Source organism: Marmota monax, unplaced genomic scaffold (genome assembly GCF_021218885.2).
Source record: "Marmota monax isolate L192 unplaced genomic scaffold, Marmota_monax_Labrador192_F-V1.1 WCK01_AAM20220418_F8-fsc01382, whole genome shotgun sequence".
Lineage (NCBI taxonomy): Eukaryota > Metazoa > Chordata > Mammalia > Rodentia > Sciuridae > Marmota > Marmota monax.
The window spans coordinates 1-6,434 of record NW_026694598.1 but is presented as its reverse complement, the minus strand read 5'-3'; the positions used below and the strand labels follow the sequence as shown (position 1 = coordinate 6,434).

Genomic DNA, 6,434 nt, shown 5'->3' with positions numbered 1-6,434 from the left:
ACCATAGTCAATAAGGAGAAAGTGCATGTGGGACTCAAATAATTTTGCCCCAGTGAGGCCCCTTAGTTTCCCCGTCCCCTCTGTCCTAACTGGGTCCTAATTCTTCATACAGCTTGATGGTCTATGTTTTTCTCAGATAGTTAATGGAAAAAATGAGATACTTTACATTTACTCCTACTTTTGATATGAGAAATAGGTTTTCAGTTGTTTTGGATCATGAATATTTTCAAACCTTATGATCCCCTTGTAGTGCCAAGAATGGTTGATTTTTATTGGGGTCCTTGGTTGAATAATTTTCTCTTGGGATTTAAGGATGTAAGGAGTTCAAAGTTTTAGTTCTTGGATTGTGTATATTTATAGGGGTATAATACAGGAAATGGGCAGCTGGAAAGACTTCTGAATAAGATGTGGCAACTGTTTACAAAGTTTGATATGAAGGGAACCTGGACCTGCAGCTTCGCTGTCTCAATATTTTAAGTGGGGTTAATTGCTAAAAATGATGCAATACAGAAGTCTCTGAAGATGGGAAAGCCTAGCTCTTTGTTGCTCAAAGCCTTACCTAGAATTTAGTTCCAGACAATAGAAAAAGAGGTTTTATGTCCTAATTCATTTTATGAATGAAGCTAGTGTAACTGTACTACCAACATCAAAAATGCAGCACCTTTTTTGAAGAGGCTATCTTTTCTCCAATGCATTTTTTGGCACCTTTGTCTAATATCATAAATTAGTGCAATCAAATATAGATGTAAAATAGTATTAAAATAAAAAACCTAATGAAATTGATAATGAGATTGTGAGACTGTTTTAAACAAATGCAGGAAGGAGAACAATCTATGCCAGCAATGTAAAGAGATATCACTAAAGATTACATTCATATTAAAATAAAAATAAAATGTTTCTTTAAGGAATAAATGTGTAACAATATAAGAAATGTCTGTATTATGTGAAAATGTACCCTATTGATTGCAAGAGACAATAGAAAAATATGATACACTATTTGATATTTTATGAATAAAACTTTGTAGAAAACCTTTAAAATAATACTAACCTATGCTCATAGAAAAGATGTCAGTTCTCCCAAATTTGCTGAATAGATTTAATATCATTTAAATAAAAATTCCATGAGGGCATGTCATGAAATTAAAGTGAAAAAATAAAAAAGAAGCATATGCTGTTTGGGGATACTCTTTGTGTTAAAACTCTAAAGGAAAGTGAGGGAATAATTCAGGACAGTTGTTATCTTTGGGTGATGAAGGAGAATATGAGCAGGGAAAGGCACAGAGGGGCTTCAAAGTAATTGGCGGTGCTCTATTTCCAACTGTTTTGTGGTAAATATATTTTCATTTTAAAAATTTTTTTCTTTAAAGCTACACATATATGTTTTATACATGTTGTGTGTGTGACATTTTTATAATTCAAACCCTTAAATAAATGAATGAACAACAACACCATAATTCTAAAAATGGGTAGCATGTAATATCTTAGAGTTGTCCTAGATGAAATTGAACCCTAAGATTTTTCTCTTAATCTTCATTAAGAAAAGGAAAATATCTTCAACTGGAAACCATAGCAACTTTGTTTCTGCTGAGAGTTGCAGGTCTGGATTTTCCTCCAAGACACTGTCTTTCTACTCTGGTACAAACTCCTTTGAGTCCATCATTGTGTATTATTGTAAAGCAAATACCTGCCCAATATTTCTGGAAAGGGCTCAAATTCAATAAAGAATAAGAATGCATAACCATTTTTTTTTAAAAAAAGATAATTGTAATTTTGTGGGTTAGTCTCTGTGTCCTCTATACTGTACCATTGGTCTACCAGCCTGTTTTGATGCCAATACCATGCTGTTTTTTGTTACTATTGCTCTGTAGTATAGATTGAGATCTGGTATAGTGATGCCACCTGCTTCACTCTTCCTGCTAAGGATTGCTTTAGCTATTCTTGGTCTTTTATTTTTCCAGATAAATTTCATGATTGCTTTTTCTATTTCTATGAGGAATGCCATTGGGATTTTGATTGGAATTGCATTAAATCTGTATAGTGTTTTTGGTAGTACGGTAATTTAGATAATATTAATTCTGCCTATCCAAGAGCAAGGCTAACACCATTCATGAAGCTATACATAAAATCTTAACAAATTATTAGTACACCAGACTAACCAAAAAGTATAACATGTCATGATTAAAAAGTTTCCCCTTAGGAATGCAAGATCAAATGGAGCAACTTAAAAATGTATTTTGCAACATTAACATATTAAGGAAGAAAAAAAATCATATGATTACCTCAACACACTGTAAGTGTTTGGTGAAAGTCAATATATGTATGTACTCAGGAGCAATAGTCTCAGCAACCTTGGAATAGAATGGAAACTTTCTTATTCTGGCAAAGTATAACTATGAAAAACCAGTCACATAACAAAGTGTTTAAATTTTCCATTTCCTATCAGGCATAAGACAGCAGAACCATTACTGGTTTCATTCAAACCATTCCTGGGTGAGTATGTCCAATATTGTAAAATATGAATTCAAACAAATGTATGATATTTTGAAATGGCAGAAATAAGCTGTCATTATTCAAAAATGATAAAACTGTGTATGCTTACAGTCCAAAATATCCAGGAATGTATATAGAATAAACAAGTTTAGCAAGGGCACTGGGTAGAAAATCAGTATATAATTTACCTACTCCTACCATCTCAATCATAGTATAAAAGTTCACAACTTATACAGCTTTCAATAGTATTTTATTTCCAGTAGAAGTTTTACAAAACATATTCATGACTTCTTTGGAGCAAATTGTAAAACTTTATTGAGAGAATTTGAACTTGAAATCTGATATTTGCAGACTTTGTAGTTTTAGCTTGTCTTTGTATAACCTTCTTGCCATGCTTGATCTATAATAGAAACATAACAGTTGGGAGAATTTGTAAGGAGACTTTTATTTATATGAAATTAAAGGTTTACTAAGGAAGCTACAGTTTGGTTTCATAAAACGAAACCAAAGACTCACCATTTGGCTTACATTCAGATAGAACTCTGTTGTGACTTTAAAAATTGACTTCTAAGCATAAAAATATAACTAGATTTTTAGATTTCCATAATTCCTGTGGCACAAAGATACCAAGAGACCATTTGAGTTCAGAACAGATTAAATCAAATGAATTTATAAAAGGGTAGTTTCAAGGACAGAGGAAAAATGGATATACAGGCCATAAGTTCAATCAACACACAAAATTCTGAGAAACAAAGGAATTTATGAAAAGTGAATGATTAAAAATCTTGGCTCTAAACAATATTTCAAATATAAGATAGCTGAAACAGTGTCCCATTTTCAACTGCAAAAGATAAGCTCAGTAATGAATTTTGTTGTTGTCTACTGTGCTAATGTGCAGAACTCATTCTTTGGGCAGGTTTACTGGTTTAAGAGTAGGGTGACCATATGTTCTCAGTTTTCATCTATAGTCCAGGTATAAATATGAATAGCACTTCTACATACACTTGAAAATAATTCTTTTTTATATTAATTATATGATCAAACATTTTCTAGTCCATTGCTGTCATTTTTCAGGTCAAAATATAAATTAGACATATGCCATATCTCACAATGTTTGGGAAGAGAGAGAGAGGAGAGAAACAGAAAGTGGGATGGGGTAGAGCAGGGAGGGAAAGAGAAAAAGAAAGGAAGAAAGGGAAGGGGACAGGGCAGGAAAGGGAACAGCTTACAAATTTCAAAAGTGCTCCCATGGTATTCATGGTATTTGATGTTTAGCTTGAGGTACCACTGGGATATATTAAATAATGCATGCTTTCCTAATATATAAACCATTGATCCATATTTATTTGTGGGGCTCAGGATTGAACCCAGGGCCTTGTGCATGCAAGGCAAAGACTCTACCAACTGAGCTATATCTCTAGTCCCATTGATCTAGTCCCATTGATCCATATTTTGAAAATAATAGAATTCAAAAATATATTCCTTCATAATTATACAATCTATTCAATACCTGATAGTGTCACAGTCTTTATGGGTTGTTTCCATTTTCTTCACCATTATGTAAACTCTACTGAATATTCTCTTCATAGCTGTCTTTAAAAACGAGCCATCTTTCTAATTTATTAGTTGGAATATTCTTACTTTTACTAAAGATTCACACACATCTTCATATGTATCTCTTTCTTTCTCCCTTAAGTTTGTACTGTTGCTTTTACTATTATCTTTTATTTTGGATAATCACATAACTTTTACGTATTTTAAAATGCATTCACTTCAAGGCTATGGTTTTCTTAAGAGAACATTTCAGTCCTAAGTACTTGGAAAACTTCCTGTAATTTAAATTCCCTAATGGAATTGATCAGCAATATGGAGTAAAATTATTTAGAAGAATAATGCAAGATAATTTCCTCCATAAACATCAAGTGCTTCATTAAAGTCTGAAGCTCTTGGTAGTAAGGGTCAGCAAATTGAAAAACACATGTGAAAAACAAAAAGTTGACCCAGAGAGGAAGTACTGCAATTATAGTCTTTGAACTTCAGCTTCTAACAATTGACATATCAAGGCAGAAACAATAATATGCCACATATGATACGGTTAAAGGTGATTCTACCCTATGGTGTCTACACTCTTATTAGGAGCTCATGAACACTGACAATGGGACAGGAAGTGCTTGGTGTAGGCACCTTACAAGCACCTTGAGCATTACCCACCTACACACACACTCTCCCTAATTCAATAGTCACAGAAAGTACAAATGAGACTATTTCCATTTCATTTTTCAGTCATCCCAGTCTTCATTTGGTGAGGGATTTAAAATACAATTATTAATTAAAAGAGGATTTTGAGGTTGATATTAAGAATAGGAACTTAGGTCTCCACACAGAAAATAAACACCAAAAAATATTTCTGCATTTGCTTAGTAACAATGAAATCTGAATTCACATGTTATAATTTTATGATAAGAAATATTTTATGATTAACAAATCCTGCAAAACAGTATGTACTTGTATTCCACCTAACAGAACCAGATAATGCAATAACCAGCATTAAAGTGACTTTATTATATTTTATTTAAACTCCCTATTTTTAATAAGAGCAAAGATGGGTTTAGAATTTATGGCTTCTTCCACATGCCCACAAGAATCCACTTCAGTGCCTTAACAAATTGAAAAACAAAGGTGTTGTGTACTTTTTGAACAAGAAATTATAAAAGAATCTGAAAACAGTTGCCTGTTGATTAAAGGGCTCATTCTCAAAGGTTAGGAAACGCTTTCATAGTGTGTGATTCAATGTGGCTGTGAATCAATTTTTTTCTCTATGTGATAGTATTTAAACAAGCAGTCAGGCATTTGGAGTCTGATGCCAAAGGATCTTTATATGTGAACTGTTGTTAATGTAGCAGTAATGTCAGCCCCACATCGATAAAAGGATAATAGTGGGAAAATAAATCTATATAATTTTGCACCTTGTAGGATAGCATACCTGCTTCTGGCAGTTGACTGTACTCTAGACTGGACATAAACTTTGCCTGGACAGCAAGACCATCTTCTTGTATACCTCCAGTTTTTGGCTGAGTCTGTTCCTGGAGATCAGCTTCCAGGTCAATCCCTTAAGAACAGAAAAGGTTCTTGAGTGACATCAAGATGATGGAGGAAGGAGAATCCTCACTTCAATGGATGCACTGAATAAATATTTATACACATGTCAATATTCTCTGAGAGAAATAGAGAAGCAAATGTAGAGAGATCCTACATGCCAGAAAAGAGAATTTCCACAGTTACATGAGGAGTATAATCTGAGCCACACTTTCTCCATCAATCCCACCCAAGGAACAATCTTATAATCAGCACAGAATACCAAACTCCCTAACAGCAAAGGGTTTGGACCACACATAAAGCTCCTCTACTTTTACTGTTCCTGACCTGAGTTGTTGCCTTCCTAGCTCTGGAAGTGCCAGGGGTTTGATATATGGGAGTTCCCTGAGATCACAAAGGAAAAAAGACATGTTTTAAGACAGGCATGGGAGCACATACCCCTGGCCTAGCTCTTCTACCTGGATTAAATCTATTTCTCTCTCTCTCCCCCTGCCCAGTACTGGGGAGTGAACCCAGGAATATTTTACCGATGAAATACAGCCCACCACCCTGTTTTTGGAGACAGGGTCTTTCTAAGTTGCTCAGGGTAGCCTTGAACTTGAGGTCCTCCAGCCTCTCTCCCAAGTTACTGGGACTACACGTGTGTGGGCCACCATGACTGGGGCTTTAAACTTTATTTTAAATATCAATCTAATGATAAACTACACTGGAATTATATTACTTACATTTTAACATAGTACACTCTGAACCATTAGCTATCAAGAACCTGAAGTCTACACCAGGGATAGAATGGAAGTTACACCTAAAATATAATTTTCAAAAGCATCAGCCGAGTGGATTTCTAGGCC

The 6,434-nt window shown here is 34.2% G+C and overlaps 1 long non-coding RNA gene across 1 annotated transcript; it reads right to left on the bottom strand.

Moving 5' to 3' along the window:
* Window positions 1-2,718: 2,718 nt before the first annotated feature.
* Window positions 2,719-5,602, bottom strand: LOC124077595 (uncharacterized). Its single transcript, XR_006846674.2, has 2 exons — window positions 5,474-5,602; window positions 2,719-2,890 (listed from the first exon to the last, which is right to left on the bottom strand). It is a non-coding gene; the product is annotated as an uncharacterized LOC124077595 (long non-coding RNA).
* Window positions 5,603-6,434: the final 832 nt, after the last annotated feature.